Here is a 15,996-nt window from a genome sequence, read left to right as displayed (position 1 = left end):
AGGTGGGGCACGTGCGCAAAAACTGCCCCGCCTCCAAGGCCGCCAAGTCATCTGCCGTGGCCAAGGCTGGCGCCGCCGCCGCTCCTCCCTCCGGGTCTAGCCGCGCCCCCGCTCGATCCAACGCTACCGGGGCGCGGTCGTCGTCGGAGGTCGATGCCATCCTGGCCTCCGGCGGGGGGGAGGAGGGAGGTCCCGTCCGAAAGAAGGCGCGGGACAAGACGCGAAACCGTGGGGTGGGTCCCCCCGCGGAGGGCGTCCCCCACAACATGGAGCCCCTGACGCCGGAGAGCGTCGCCGCGCTAATCGCGGAGTGCGGAGGGGGGGGGGCCCTCGTGGCCGAGCCTGTGGCCGCGACCGCCGAGGCGGTAATGCCAGAACCCGCGGCCGGGCTCGGGCCCGGGGGACCCAAAGAACTCGCTCCTCCTGAAGGAGCAGGGGAGGCCCCTGAAGAAATGGAGGCCTCCCTTTACCCCTCCGCGCTAAAAAGAAGGCGCGACCCCCTGGATGAGGAGGAGGACCGGGAGGAGGAAGGTCCCTCCGGTCAGGGGGAGTCATCGCCCGCCGCGGGCGCTGCGCCCCACCCCACCGCTGACACCGTTACGGGCGAACGGCAGGGGTCGCCTGTCCCTGAGGAGGCTGAGGCAGAAGCGTCTGCCCAGCTCGTGCCTCCCGGGGATGGGGACGAGACCCTGCCCGTGGGGGGGGTCGCGGAGCAACCCGCGGCGGGTATTCATCCAGTACTGGTGGCATTGCCCCTCGACGGGTCGGGCGGCCAGGGGACCGGGTCGGGCGGGTCGTCTGAGGACGAGCCCGCCCAGAGCGACCCGGATTTTTCCCAGGTGCTGCTCGACCTCGTCGAGGTGTGTCAAAAATTCACCCCGTCTGCTGGGTCGGAGGCCGGTGGCGTCGCAGAGGAGGGCCCTCGGTCTGTGTCTCCGGCGCCGGGCGACTTGGAGGAGGTCCGGTTTTTGTATTCTCCGTTCTCTCCGGCCTCTCCGGTCGTTCCGGCGCCTGGGGCGGAGGGGGTCTCCGAACCGCCGCCGCCTGCTGGCCCGGCCCCCCTAGAGGAGCCCGGGGGGGAATCCTCCGCTACCGATCCTGGGGGTGGGATCCGGGCGGAGGCGGGGCCGGCTGTCGCGGCCGGGCCGCCCGATGCGCATTGCGTGGTGGACGGTTCGGCCGCCGGTGGCGACCCCCCGGAGGAGGACGGGGACTCGGTGGTGGGGGCGGAGGTGGACTTAGAGTCCGTCGCCGACGAGGCGATGGATGACCTCGCGCCCCTCGCCGGGACCCCCCTCGTTCTCATTCCCATCAGGGAGCTCCGGGAATTTGTGGCCACGAGCCAGGGTCGCCGCAGGACCCAGCAGGCCCTCGACAGATGGTCGGGGCTGGCGCTGCTCATCGGGTCGGCCCGCGTCGCCTACAAGACCATGGGTGCGGACGCGGGCGTGAGCCCGTCCGAGCTGTGTCGGTTCCGGGCATTCCTCACCGGGCTGCTAAGGGAGTGGCGGTCGGCTAGCGGCCGCCCTCCCTTCCCCCGTTAGGTTTAAGTAGGGGTTGGTTGTGCTTCTGAAATGAAGATAACCATAGCCAGCCTCAACGTCAACGGCAGCAGGGAGGCTAGCCGCAGATTTAATAACTTTTCGGTCCTTCGGGACGGGAAGTATGCGGTGTGCTTCCTGCAAGAAACCCACACCGTTCCGGGAGACGAGGCCACGTGGCTCCTGGAGTGGCAAGGAGGGGTCAACATGAGTCACCTCTCCAATGTTTCCAGTGGGGTGGCTATCTTGTTGGCCCCGCATTTTCAGCCGGAGATCTTGGGGGTCAAGGAGCTCGTGCCGGGCCGCTTGCTCCAGGTCACTGTTCGCCTGGGGGGCGTGCCGTTCCATCTAGTGAACGTGTACGCCCCCGGGGCCGGTGCGCAGCAAGCGCGCTTCTTTGAAGAAGTGTCCACTCTTTTGGGCTCCATCGACGCGGGCGAGTGCGTCGTCCTCGGGGGGGATTTTAATTGTACCCTCGAGGCCAGGGACCGCACGGGTACCCGGCCGAGCCCGGCGTCGGTGGGGAAGTTGAGGGACCTGGTCGGGTCCCTCGACTTGGTGGACGTCTGGCGTAATCTCCATCCCGACTCCAGCGCCTTCACCTTTGTGAGGTCTGGGGGAGGAGCGTCCAGGATCGACCGCCTCTACATTTCCCGGGCGTACGTCTCCTGCGTTCCGACGGCTTCCGTGCGGCCGGTGCCGTGCACGGACCACCACCTGGTGTGGGCGGAGCTCGTGCCGCCGCGCGCCGGGGGGCGGTCCGCGTACTGGCACTTTAACAACCTGCTGCTGGAGGACGCGCGGTTCCGGGATTCGTTCGGTCGGTTCTGGGCCGGCTGGAGAAGGAAGCAGGGGGGCTTCCCCTCCTTGAGGCTATGGTGGGATGTGGGCAAGGCTCACATCCGTCTCTTCTGTCAGGAGTACGCGAAGGGGTCGACCAAGAGGCGGGAGGCCAGGGTCGGGCAGTTGGAGAAGGAGGTGCTCGACCTGGAGTCCCGTCTCGGTCAAGTCGCCGAGGACCCGGCCCTGCGGCTGGCATACGAAGAGAAGAGGGGCGCGCTGAAGGACCTGCAGCTCGTCGGGTCCCGAGGCGCGTACGTGAGGTCGCGGATCCGGTTCCTGCGGGACCTGGACCGCGGCTCCCCCTTCTTCTACTCGCTGGAAAAAAGACGGGGGGTCCGTAAGCAGCTTTTGGAGCTGCTGGCCGACGACGGATCTCCGGTCTCGGATCCGGAGGGAATCCGCGCGGAGACCCGCGCCTATTACGGGGCTCTGTTCTCTCCGGATCCGTCCAGCGAGGACGCGCGTGGAGTTTTGTGGGAGGACCTGCCGAAGGTCGGCCTGGAGGGCGCCGAAAAATTGGACGCTCCTCTGAGTTTGGAGGAGCTGTCCGGCGCCCTCCGCCAGCTCTCTAGGGGGAAGTCCCCGGGGCTGGACGGGCTGACCGTGGAGTTCCACAGGGCGTTCTGGGGCGTCCTGGGGGGCGACTACGTGCGGGTCCTGGGGGAATGTTTGGCGACCGGGGAGATGCCCCTCTCGTGGCGCAGGGCGGTGATCGTCCTGCTGCCTAAGAGGGGTGATCTCCGCCTCCTTAAGAACTGGCGCCCGGTCTCCCTCCTCAGCACGGATTATAAATCTTTGCCAGGGCCATGTCTGTTCGCCTTGGCACCGTGCTGGCCCGCATGATCCATCCCGACCAGTCCTACACGGTCCCGGGCCGGACCATTCACGATAATATCCATCTGGTCCGGGACCTGGTCCACCATTCCCAGAGGGCTGGTCTGTCGGTCGCCTTCCTTTCCCTGGATCAGGAGAAGGCGTTCGACAGGGTGGATCACGAGTATCTTTTCGGGACTCTGCGCGCTTTCGGGTTCGGGACGCATTTCGTCGCCCGGATCCGACTTCTGTACGCTGCCGCGGAGTGTCTGATTAAAGTTAACGGGTCCTTGACGGCGCCCCTTCGCTTTGGGAGGGGGGTGCGTCAGGGATGCCCCATGTCCGGCCAGTTATACGCCATTTGCGTGGAGCCTTTCCTGCGCCTCTTGCGGAAGAGGTTGGCGGGATTGGCTCTGCAAGGGCCGGGCGTGGAGGTGGTCCTCTCGGCTTACGCCGATGACGTGCTCCTCGTGGTCACGGATCCCGTTGACTTGCGGAGGATGCGGGAATGCCAGCAGATTTACTCGGACGCATCCTCCGCCAGGATCAACTGGGGGAAATGTTCCGGACTCCTGGTGGGTCAGTGGCAGGTGGACTCTCTGCCGGAGGAGTTCAGGCCCTTCGCCTGGAGTACTACGCACCTCCTCTACTTGGGAGTCTACCTCAGCCCGGCCGAGGACGCCTGGCCGGCGAACTGGCACGAGCTGGAGGCCAAAGTCACCGCTCGCTTAGGACGCTGGACAGGATTGCTCCGAGTGTTGTCCTACAGGGGTCGGGCGTTGGTCATAAACCAACTGGTGGCCGCCATGTTGTGGTACCGGTTGGTTACTCTGACCCCCCCCCCTGCGTTTGTCGCCAGGATACAGAAGAGGCTCGTCGACTTCTTCTGGAACAACAGGATGCACTGGGTCGCTGCCGCGGTTCTGAGTCTCCCGCTTAGGGAGGGCGGTCAGGCGTTGGTGTGCCTCCGCACCCAGATTGCGACTTTCCGTCTTCGGACGCTGCAGAGATACCTGTACGTCGAGAATCCTCCAAGATGGTGTGCGCTGGCGACGTATTTTTTCCGCCAGCTGCACGGCCTCAATTACGACACGCAGCTCCTGTTTTTGGAGGGGAGCGGCAGGCGTGAGAGCCTGCGGGAGCTGCCTGTCTTTTACCAGGAACTACTATGGGTTTGGAATCACGTCGCCTCCAGGCGGAGCTCTCCCCCGTCAGGAGCGGCGGCTGTCCTCCGGGAGCCGCTGTTCAGGAATCCGCACCTCCACGTCCGCGAGTTCGGGTGGCTGGCGGAACGGAGGGCTGTGCCTGCCGGGGTGACTAGAGTCGGGGACCTACTCGATGGCGGAGGAGCGGGCTGGATGGCGCCAGAGGAGCTGGCGAGGCGCATGTCGTGGGACGACGTCCGGCTCGCGGTCAATGCCATCGGGGCGGTGAAAGCGATGCTGCCCCCCGGCGCCACGAGGTGCGTCGAGGCGGCTCGGGCACGTGGGGAGATCCCGTCCGAGCTTACTCCCGTTCGGATGGAATTCCTTATCGGCGCCTTTCCCCGAGACTCCCCTCGGAGATCGGCGCCTCACAACTTGAGCCGTCTCGAGGAAATACCCTCCGTGCTTTTTCATTCTGCGCGGAGGGGTTTCCTGTACGGGCTGCTCTTGCACACCTTCCACTTTGCCATCTTCGCCTGCCGTCCGGACACGCCGTGGCGTGCCGTTTTACCTCCGGACGGAGGCGGAGGTCCCCAATGGGGGGCTCTCTATGCGGGAGTCCTCCCCTGTTCTATCGGGGATTTGGCCTGGAGGGTGTTGCACAGAGCAGTCCCGTGCAATAGATTTTTAAGTAGGTTTACGGACTCCCAGACCGCCTGTTTGTTTTGCGGTCTGGAGGAGTCCGTCTTTCACATTTACACGGGGTGTGAGAGGTTGCAGCCCCTCTTCCATTTTTTGAAGGGGCTGCTCCTCAAATTTTGGTTGCACTTCAGTCCCACGCTCCTGATCTACGGTCACCCCGTGCGGAGGGGAGCGGGCAGGTCGGAGGACCTCCTCGTGGGCCTGCTCCTGGGCCTGGCCAAGAAAGCCATTAATTGGTCCAGGCAGCGGGCGGTCGAGGGGGTCGTCCGGCCGGATTGCCTCCCTCTCTTCCGCGGCCACGTTCGCGGCCGGGTGGCCCTGGAGATGGAGCACGCGGTGTCCGCCGGCGAGCTCGAGCTCTTTCGTGACCGGTGGGCGCCGCGGGGACTGGAGTGCATAATTGGTTTAAACAACCAGACTTTAATTTAAGGGGTTAAGTTTTGTTTCGGGGTTTATTGGATTGGGTGTATTTGTTTAATGTTTTTGTTTTATTGGTTTAACACAAGAGGAGAAACAATTAACAAAAGGAACAGTGAAGGTGCCATCTAGAGGTTACAAAAGGAACTGACTGGCACCCTCACAGGACCCCCTCCCCAAGGAACGGCTCCTGACGTGTGGCAGCTGTGAGTGGAGAAGGCTGTGCTGCTGTGCTGCTGAGCTGCTGTGGGGAGAGAGACCCACCCACAACCATCAACTACAGAGGTGCCTGGAGAGGAAGGAGTGGAGGACAGAGGAGGAGGCCAGCATTAGAACGGGAGAGGCCTCTTTTCCAGCACTGCCTCCCAATTCGGCCTCCAGCCCAGGAGAGGGAGAGAGGATACAAACAGCTCCACTTGGAAGGAGGGGAGGAGCTGCAACTCCAACATCTGCAGGTGGGTGTCCCTGTGTATTCCCCCTAAAGACTTTTGCATTCTAGGCGGGGGGAGGAAAAGAAGACGGTTCGAAAGCCTGGCCTGGGTTGGCTGGAGCCTGCCCAGGTGAAGCTGCTTCCCTCATCAAAAAGACCTGGTGTGGGCTGAACCTGGGCTGTCTCCAGTCTGCCCAGGCGAAGACATCTTCTCCCCCTGCCCGAAGACCACCTCAAAAGACTTTGCTGTTCCATCGGGGGAGTACACCCAGCCGACGCCCACCCACCGACCAACACCTTTAAGTGGGGACCCTGCCTTTGCGGCCCCCCCTTCTTCCCATCCCCCTCTTTCTCTCTCCTTGTCCTCACTCTGCCTCTCCAAAAGGCACCTCTTTTTTTATTTTCCAATTGACCCATTGAGCAGAGGGAAGGAAGGGCCCCCCTCCCAATTAATACCATCAAGGGGAGAGGCGGGCCAGTTAATTTACACTCCCTCTGCTCTGGGAAAGACTTAACGACCAAGGCCATTAAACATCTTGGGGCCTGTGACTTTTGGGGTGGGTGTGGCTCTTCCTGAAAACCACCCCACGATGGCGAGCACTTCTTCGGCGGCGACGGGGCCGGCAATGACATATGCGGCGGCGGCGGCCAAAGCCTCGGCCGCTCCCGCTGCTGCCGCTGCCCCGTCGCCGTTCCGATTGATGACCGTCAAGCTCGGGGTGAAGAGCTACACCCACCCCGACATGACTATTGAGGCGTGCGTCAAGGCTATGGCCGGGGTTGTCGGCCCTCCGGCCATAGTCGCCGCCTCAAAAATGTATGGGAAGGCTGTCTTCTTCCTGCAGTCCGAGCGGGCGGTGGCCCTGGCCATCGCTCAGGGGCTCACCGTGGGCGGGACTTTCCTGCCGGTGGACCCGCTGGAGGCCACCGCGCAGAGGGTGGTTTTGTCGAACGTCCCGCCCTATATCACCTGTGAGCTCCTCCTCCCCCACCTACGCCAACTCGGGGAGGTGAGGTCGGGGATTTCCCCGATCCCGCTCGGACTCCGGGAGAGCAGCCTTCGCCATGTCTTCTCCTTCCGGCGCCAGGCCTTTGTCCAGCTGGCGCGGGAGGGGGAGACGGACGGGGCTTTCACGGTCCTCCACGGGGGGACCTCGTACCGCGTCTTCTGGACGACGGACGGCGTGCGGTGCCACGCCTGTAGGGAGGTGGGGCACGTGCGCAAAAACTGCCCCGCCTCCAAGGCCGCCAAGTCATCTGCCGTGGCCAAGGCTGGCGCCGCCGCCGCTCCTCCCTCCGGGTCTAGCCGCGCCCCCGCTCGATCCAACGCTACCGGGGCGCGGTCGTCGTCGGAGGTCGATGCCATCCTGGCCTCCGGCGGGGGGGAGGAGGGAGGTCCCGTCCGAAAGAAGGCGCGGGACAAGACGCGAAACCGTGGGGTGGGTCCCCCCGCGGAGGGCGTCCCCCACAACATGGAGCCCCTGACGCCGGAGAGCGTCGCCGCGCTAATCGCGGAGTGCGGAGGGGGGGGGGGCCCTCGTGGCCGAGCCTGTGGCCGCGACCGCCGAGGCGGTAATGCCAGAACCCGCGGCCGGGCTCGGGCCCGGGGGACCCAAAGAACTCGCTCCTCCTGAAGGAGCAGGGGAGGCCCCTGAAGAAATGGAGGCCTCCCTTTACCCCTCCGCGCTAAAAAGAAGGCGCGACCCCCTGGATGAGGAGGAGGACCGGGAGGAGGAAGGTCCCTCCGGTCAGGGGGAGTCGTCGCCCGCCGCGGGCGCTGCGCCCCACCCCACCGCTGACACCGTTACGGGCGAACGGCAGGGGTCGCCTGTCCCTGAGGAGGCTGAGGCAGAAGCGTCTGCCCAGCTCGTGCCTCCCGGGGATGGGGACGAGACCCTGCCCGTGGGGGGGGTCGCGGAGCAACCCGCGGCGGGTATTCATCCAGTACTGGTGGCATTGCCCCTCGACGGGTCGGGCGGCCAGGGGACCGGGTCGGGCGGGTCGTCTGAGGACGAGCCCGCCCAGAGCGACCCGGATTTTTCCCAGGTGCTGCTCGACCTCGTCGAGGTGTGTCAAAAATTCACCCCGTCTGCTGGGTCGGAGGCCGGTGGCGTCGCAGAGGAGGGCCCTCGGTCTGTGTCTCCGGCGCCGGGCGACTTGGAGGAGGTCCGGTTTTTGTATTCTCCGTTCTCTCCGGCCTCTCCGGTCGTTCCGGCGCCTGGGGCGGAGGGGGTCTCCGAACCGCCGCCGCCTGCTGGCCCGGCCCCCCTAGAGGAGCCCGGGGGGGAATCCTCCGCTACCGATCCTGGGGGTGGGATCCGGGCGGAGGCGGGGCCGGCTGTCGCGGCCGGGCCGCCCGATGCGCATTGCGTGGTGGACGGTTCGGCCGCCGGTGGCGACCCCCCGGAGGAGGACGGGGACTCGGTGGTGGGGGCGGAGGTGGACTTAGAGTCCGTCGCCGACGAGGCGATGGATGACCTCGCGCCCCTCGCCGGGACCCCCCTCGTTCTCATTCCCATCAGGGAGCTCCGGGAATTTGTGGCCACGAGCCAGGGTCGCCGCAGGACCCAGCAGGCCCTCGACAGATGGTCGGGGCTGGCGCTGCTCATCGGGTCGGCCCGCGTCGCCTACAAGACCATGGGTGCGGACGCGGGCGTGAGCCCGTCCGAGCTGTGTCGGTTCCGGGCATTCCTCACCGGGCTGCTAAGGGAGTGGCGGTCGGCTAGCGGCCGCCCTCCCTTCCCCCGTTAGGTTTAAGTAGGGGTTGGTTGTGCTTCTGAAATGAAGATAACCATAGCCAGCCTCAACGTCAACGGCAGCAGGGAGGCTAGCCGCAGATTTAATAACTTTTCGGTCCTTCGGGACGGGAAGTATGCGGTGTGCTTCCTGCAAGAAACCCACACCGTTCCGGGAGACGAGGCCACGTGGCTCCTGGAGTGGCAAGGAGGGGTCAACATGAGTCACCTCTCCAATGTTTCCAGTGGGGTGGCTATCTTGTTGGCCCCGCATTTTCAGCCGGAGATCTTGGGGGTCAAGGAGCTCGTGCCGGGCCGCTTGCTCCAGGTCACTGTTCGCCTGGGGGGCGTGCCGTTCCATCTAGTGAACGTGTACGCCCCCGGGGCCGGTGCGCAGCAAGCGCGCTTCTTTGAAGAAGTGTCCACTCTTTTGGGCTCCATCGACGCGGGCGAGTGCGTCGTCCTCGGGGGGGATTTTAATTGTACCCTCGAGGCCAGGGACCGCACGGGTACCCGGCCGAGCCCGGCGTCGGTGGGGAAGTTGAGGGACCTGGTCGGGTCCCTCGACTTGGTGGACGTCTGGCGTAATCTCCATCCCGACTCCAGCGCCTTCACCTTTGTGAGGTCTGGGGGAGGAGCGTCCAGGATCGACCGCCTCTACATTTCCCGGGCGTACGTCTCCTGCGTTCCGACGGCTTCCGTGCGGCCGGTGCCGTGCACGGACCACCACCTGGTGTGGGCGGAGCTCGTGCCGCCGCGCGCCGGGGGGCGGTCCGCGTACTGGCACTTTAACAACCTGCTGCTGGAGGACGCGCGGTTCCGGGATTCGTTCGGTCTTTTCTGGGCCGGCTGGAGAAGGAAGCAGGGGGGCTTCCCCTCCTTGAGGCTATGGTGGGATGTGGGCAAGGCTCACATCCGTCTCTTCTGTCAGGAGTACGCGAAGGGGTCGACCAAGAGGCGGGAGGCCAGGGTCGGGCAGTTGGAGAAGGAGGTGCTCGACCTGGAGTCCCGTCTCGGTCAAGTCGCCGAGGACCCGGCCCTGCGGCTGGCGTACGAAGAGAAGAGGGGCGCGCTGAAGGACCTGCAGCTCGTCGGGTCCCGAGGCGCGTACGTGAGGTCGCGGATCCGGTTCCTGCGGGACCTGGACCGCGGCTCCCCCTTCTTCTACTCGCTGGAAAAAAGACGGGGGGTCCGTAAGCAGCTTTTGGAGCTGCTGGCCGACGACGGATCTCCGGTCTCGGATCCGGAGGGAATCCGCGCGGAGACCCGCGCCTATTACGGGGCTCTGTTCTCTCCGGATCCGTCCAGCGAGGACGCGCGTGGAGTTTTGTGGGAGGACCTGCCGAAGGTCGGCCTGGAGGGCGCCGAAAAATTGGACGCTCCTCTGAGTTTGGAGGAGCTGTCCGGCGCCCTCCGCCAGCTCTCTAGGGGGAAGTCCCCGGGGCTGGACGGGCTGACCGTGGAGTTCCACAGGGCGTTCTGGGGCGTCCTGGGGGGCGACTACGTGCGGGTCCTGGGGGAATGTTTGGCGACCGGGGAGATGCCCCTCTCGTGGCGCAGGGCGGTGATCGTCCTGCTGCCTAAGAGGGGTGATCTCCGCCTCCTTAAGAACTGGCGCCCGGTCTCCCTCCTCAGCACGGATTATAAAATCTTTGCCAGGGCCATGTCTGTTCGCCTTGGCACCGTGCTGGCCCGCATGATCCATCCCGACCAGTCCTACACGGTCCCGGGCCGGACCATTCACGATAATATCCATCTGGTCCGGGACCTGGTCCACCATTCCCAGAGGGCTGGTCTGTCGGTCGCCTTCCTTTCCCTGGATCAGGAGAAGGCGTTCGACAGGGTGGATCACGAGTATCTTTTCGGGACTCTGCGCGCTTTCGGGTTCGGGACGCATTTCGTCGCCCGGATCCGACTTCTGTACGCTGCCGCGGAGTGTCTGATTAAAGTTAACGGGTCCTTGACGGCGCCCCTTCGCTTCGGGAGGGGGGTGCGTCAGGGATGCCCCATGTCCGGCCAGTTATACGCCATTTGCGTGGAGCCTTTCCTGCGCCTCTTGCGGAAGAGGTTGGCGGGATTGGCTCTGCTAGGGCCGGGCGTGGAGGTGGTCCTCTCGGCTTACGCCGATGACGTGCTCCTCGTGGTCACGGATCCCGTTGACTTGCGGAGGATGCGGGAATGCCAGCAGATTTACTCGGACGCATCCTCCGCCAGGATCAACTGGGGGAAATGTTCCGGACTCCTGGTGGGTCAGTGGCAGGTGGACTCTCTGCCGGAGGAGTTCAGGCCCTTCGCCTGGAGTACTACGCACCTCCTCTACTTGGGAGTCTACCTCAGCCCGGCCGAGGACGCCTGGCCGGCGAACTGGCACGAGCTGGAGGCCAAAGTCACCGCTCGCTTAGGACGCTGGACAGGATTGCTCCGAGTGTTGTCCTACAGGGGTCGGGCGTTGGTCATAAACCAACTGGTGGCCGCCATGTTGTGGTACCGGTTGGTTACTCTGACCCCCCCCCCTGCGTTTGTCGCCAGGATACAGAAGAGGCTCGTCGACTTCTTCTGGAACAACAGGATGCACTGGGTCGCTGCCGCGGTTCTGAGTCTCCCGCTTAGGGAGGGCGGTCAGGCGTTGGTGTGCCTCCGCACCCAGATTGCGACTTTCCGTCTTCGGACGCTGCAGAGATACCTGTACGTCGAGAATCCTCCAAGATGGTGTGCGCTGGCGACGTATTTTTTCCGCCAGCTGCACGGCCTCAATTACGACACGCAGCTCCTGTTTTTGGAGGGGAGCGGCAGGCGTGAGAGCCTGCGGGAGCTGCCTGTCTTTTACCAGGAACTACTATGGGTTTGGAATCACGTCGCCTCCAGGCGGAGCTCTCCCCCGTCAGGAGCGGCGGCTGTCCTCCGGGAGCCGCTGTTCAGGAATCCGCACCTCCACGTCCGCGAGTTCGGGTGGCTGGCGGAACGGAGGGCTGTGCCTGCCGGGGTGACTAGAGTCGGGGACCTACTCGATGGCGGAGGAGCGGGCTGGATGGCGCCAGAGGAGCTGGCGAGGCGCATGTCGTGGGACGACGTCCGGCTCGCGGTCAATGCCATCGGGGCGGTGAAAGCGATGCTGCCCCCCGGCGCCACGAGGTGCGTCGAGGCGGCTCGGGCACGTGGGGAGATCCCGTCCGAGCTTACTCCCGTTCGGATGGAATTCCTTATCGGCGCCTTTCCCCGAGACTCCCCTCGGAGATCGGCGCCTCACAACTTGAGCCGTCTCGAGGAAATACCCTCCGTGCTTTTTCATTCTGCGCGGAGGGGTTTCCTGTACGGGCTGCTCTTGCACACCTTCCACTTTGCCATCTTCGCCTGCCGTCCGGACACGCCGTGGCGTGCCGTTTTACCTCCGGACGGAGGCGGAGGTCCCCAATGGGGGGCTCTCTATGCGGGAGTCCTCCCCTGTTCTATCGGGGATTTGGCCTGGAGGGTGTTGCACAGAGCAGTTCCGTGCAATAGATTTTTAAGTAGGTTTACGGACTCCCAGACCGCCTGTTTGTTTTGCGGTCTGGAGGAGTCCGTCTTTCACGTTTACACGGGGTGTGAGAGGTTGCAGCCCCTCTTCCATTTTTTGAAGGGGCTGCTCCTCAAATTTTGGTTGCACTTCAGTCCCACGCTCCTGATCTACGGTCACCCCGTGCGGAGGGGAGCGGGCAGGTCGGAGGACCTCCTCGTGGGCCTGCTCCTGGGCCTGGCCAAGAAAGCCATTAATTGGTCCAGGCAGCGGGCGGTCGAGGGGGTCGTCCGGCCGGATTGCCTCCCTCTCTTCCGCGGCCACGTTCGCGGCCGGGTGGCCCTGGAGATGGAGCACGCGGTGTCCGCCGGCGAGCTCGAGCTCTTTCGTGACCGGTGGGCGCCGCGGGGACTGGAGTGCATAATTGGTTTAAACAACCAGACTTTAATTTAAGGGGTTAAGTTTTGTTTCGGGGTTTATTGGATTGGGTGTATTTGTTTAATGTTTTTGTTTTATTGGTTTAACACAAGAGGAGAGGCGGGCCAGTTAATTTACACTCCCTCTGCTCTGGGGAAGGACCTAACGACCAAGGCCATTAAACATCTTGGGGCCTGTGACTTTTGGGGTGGGTGTGGCTCTTCCTGAAAACCACCCCACGATGGCGAGCACTTCTTCGGCGGCGACGGGGCCGGCGATGACATATGCGGCGGCGGCGGCCAAAGCCTCGGCCGCTCCCGCTGCTGCCGCTGCCCCGTCGCCGTTCCGATTGATGACCGTCAAGCTCGGGGTGAAGAGCTACACCCACCCCGACATGACTATTGAGGCGTGCGTCAAGGCTATGGCCGGGGTTGTCGGCCCTCCGGCCATAGTCGCCGCCTCAAAAATGTATGGGAAGGCTGTTTTCTTCCTGCAGTCCGAGCGGGCGGTGGCCCTGGCCATCGCTCAGGGGCTCACCGTGGGCGGGACTTTCCTGCCGGTGGACCCGCTGGAGGCCACCGCGCAGAGGGTGGTTTTGTCGAACGTCCCACCCTATATCACCTGTGAGCTCCTCCTCCCCCACCTACGCCAACTCGGGGAGGTGAGGTCGGGGATTTCCCCGATCCCGCTCGGACTCCGGGAGAGCAGCCTTCGCCATGTCTTCTCCTTCCGGCGCCAGGCCTTTGTCCAGCTGGCGCGGGAGGGGGAGACGGACGGGGCTTTCACGGTCCTCCACGGGGGGACCTCGTACCGCGTCTTCTGGACGACGGACGGCGTGCGGTGCCACGCCTGTAGGGAGGTGGGGCACGTGCGCAAAAACTGCCCCGCCTCCAAGGCCGCCAAGTCATCTGCCGTGGCCAAGGCTGGCGCCGCCGCCGCTCCTCCCTCCGGGTCTAGCCGCGCCCCCGCTCGATCCAACGCTACCGGGGCGCGGTCGTCGTCGGAGGTCGATGCCATCCTGGCCTCCGGCGGGGGGGAGGAGGGAGGTCCCGTCCGAAAGAAGGCGCGGGACAAGACGCGAAACCGTGGGGTGGGTCCCCCCGCGGAGGGCGTCCCCCACAACATGGAGCCCCTGACGCCGGAGAGCGTCGCCGCGCTAATCGCGGAGTGCGGAGGGGGGGGGGCCCTCGTGGCCGAGCCTGTGGCCGCGACCGCCGAGGCGGTAATGCCAGAACCCGCGGCCGGGCTCGGGCCCGGGGGACCCAAAGAACTCGCTCCTCCTGAGGGAGCAGGGGAGGCCCCTGAAGAAATGGAGGCCTCCCTTTACCCCTCCGCGCTAAAAAGAAGGCGTGACCCCCTGGATGAGGAGGAGGACCGGGAGGAGGAAGGTCCCTCCGGTCAGGGGGAGTCGTCGCCCGCCGCGGGCGCTGCGCCCCACCCCACCGCTAACACCATTACGGGCGAACGGCAGGGGTCGCCTGTCCCTGAGGAGGCTGAGGCAGAAGCGTCTGCCCAGCTCGTGCCTCCCGGGGATGGGGACGAGACCCTGCCCGTGGGGGGGGTCGCGGAGCAACCCGCGGCGGGTATTCATCCAGTACTGGTGGCATTGCCCCTCGACGGGTCGGGCGGCCAGGGGACCGGGTCGGGCGGGTCGTCTGAGGACGAGCCCGCCCAGAGCGACCCGGATTTTTCCCAGGTGCTGCTCGACCTCGTCGAGGTGTGTCAAAAATTCACCCCGTCTGCTGGGTCGGAGGCCGGTGGCGTCGCAGAGGAGGGCCCTCGGTCTGTGTCTCCGGCGCCGGGCGACTTGGAGGAGGTCCGGTTTTTGTATTCTCCGTTCTCTCCGGCCTCTCCGGTCGTTCCGGCGCCTGGGGCGGAGGGGGTCTCCGAACCGCCGCCGCCTGCTGGCCCGGCCCCCCTAGAGGAGCCCGGGGGGGAATCCTCCGCTACCGATCCTGGGGGTGGGATCCGGGCGGAGGCGGGGCCGGCTGTCGCGGCCGGGCCGCCCGATGCGCATTGCGTGGTGGACGGTTCGGCCGCCGGTGGCGACCCCCCGGAGGAGGACGGGGACTCGGTGGTGGGGGCGGAGGTGGACTTAGAGTCCGTCGCCGACGAGGCGATGGATGACCTCGCGCCCCTCGCCGGGACCCCCCTCGTTCTCATTCCCATCAGGGAGCTCCGGGAATTTGTGGCCACGAGCCAGGGTCGCCGCAGGACCCAGCAGGCCCTCGACAGATGGTCGGGGCTGGCGCTGCTCATCGGGTCGGCCCGCGTCGCCTACAAGACCATGGGTGCGGACGCGGGCGTGAGCCCGTCCGAGCTGTGTCGGTTCCGGGCGTTCCTCACCGGGCTGCTAAGGGAGTGGCGGTCGGCTAGCGGCCGCCCTCCCTTCCCCCGTTAGGTTTAAGTAGGGGTTGGTTGTGCTTCTGAAATGAAGATAACCATAGCCAGCCTCAACGTCAACGGCAGCAGGGAGGCTAGCCGCAGATTTAATAACTTTTCGGTCCTTCGGGACGGGAAGTATGCGGTGTGCTTCCTGCAAGAAACCCACACCGTTCCGGGAGACGAGGCCACGTGGCTCCTGGAGTGGCAAGGAGGGGTCAACATGAGTCACCTCTCCAATGTTTCCAGTGGGGTGGCTATCTTGTTGGCCCCGCATTTTCAGCCGGAGATCTTGGGGGTCAAGGAGCTCGTGCCGGGCCGCTTGCTCCAGGTCACTGTTCGCCTGGGGGGCGTGCCGTTCCATCTAGTGAACGTGTACGCCCCCGGGGCCGGTGCGCAGCAAGCGCGCTTCTTTGAAGAAGTGTCCACTCTTTTGGGCTCCATCGACGCGGGCGAGTGCGTCGTCCTCGGGGGGGATTTTAATTGTACCCTCGAGGCCAGGGACCGCACGGGTACCCAGCCGAGCCCGGCGTCGGTGGGGAAGTTGAGGGACCTGGTCGGGTCCCTCGACTTGGTGGACGTCTGGCGTAATCTCCATCCCGACTCCAGCGCCTTCACCTTTGTGAGGTCTGGGGGAGGAGCGTCCAGGATCGACCGCCTCTACATTTCCCGGGCGTACGTCTCCTGCGTTCCGACGGCTTCCGTGCGGCCGGTGCCGTGCACGGACCACCACCTGGTGTGGGCGGAGCTCGTGCCGCCGCGCGCCGGGGGGCGGTCCGCGTACTGGCACTTTAACAACCTGCTGCTGGAGGACGCGCGGTTCCGGGATTCGTTCGGTCGGTTCTGGGCCGGCTGGAGAAGGAAGCAGGGGGGCTTCCCCTCCTTGAGGCTATGGTGGGATGTGGGCAAGGCTCACATCCGTCTCTTCTGTCAGGAGTACGCGAAGGGGTCGACCAAGAGGCGGGAGGCCAGGGTCGGGCAGTTGGAGAAGGAGGTGCTCGACCTGGAGTCCCGTCTCGGTCAAGTCGCCGAGGACCCGGCCCTGCGGCTGGCGTACGAAGAGAAGAGGGGCGCGCTG

Source organism: Somniosus microcephalus, unplaced genomic scaffold (genome assembly GCF_052327205.1).
Source record: "Somniosus microcephalus isolate GS21.2 unplaced genomic scaffold, FLI_Smic_1.0 scaffold275, whole genome shotgun sequence".
NCBI classification, from domain to species: Eukaryota; Metazoa; Chordata; class Chondrichthyes; order Squaliformes; family Somniosidae; genus Somniosus; species Somniosus microcephalus.
The sequence above is the reverse complement of the archived record's forward strand: the minus strand, read 5'-3'. Positions refer to the sequence as shown.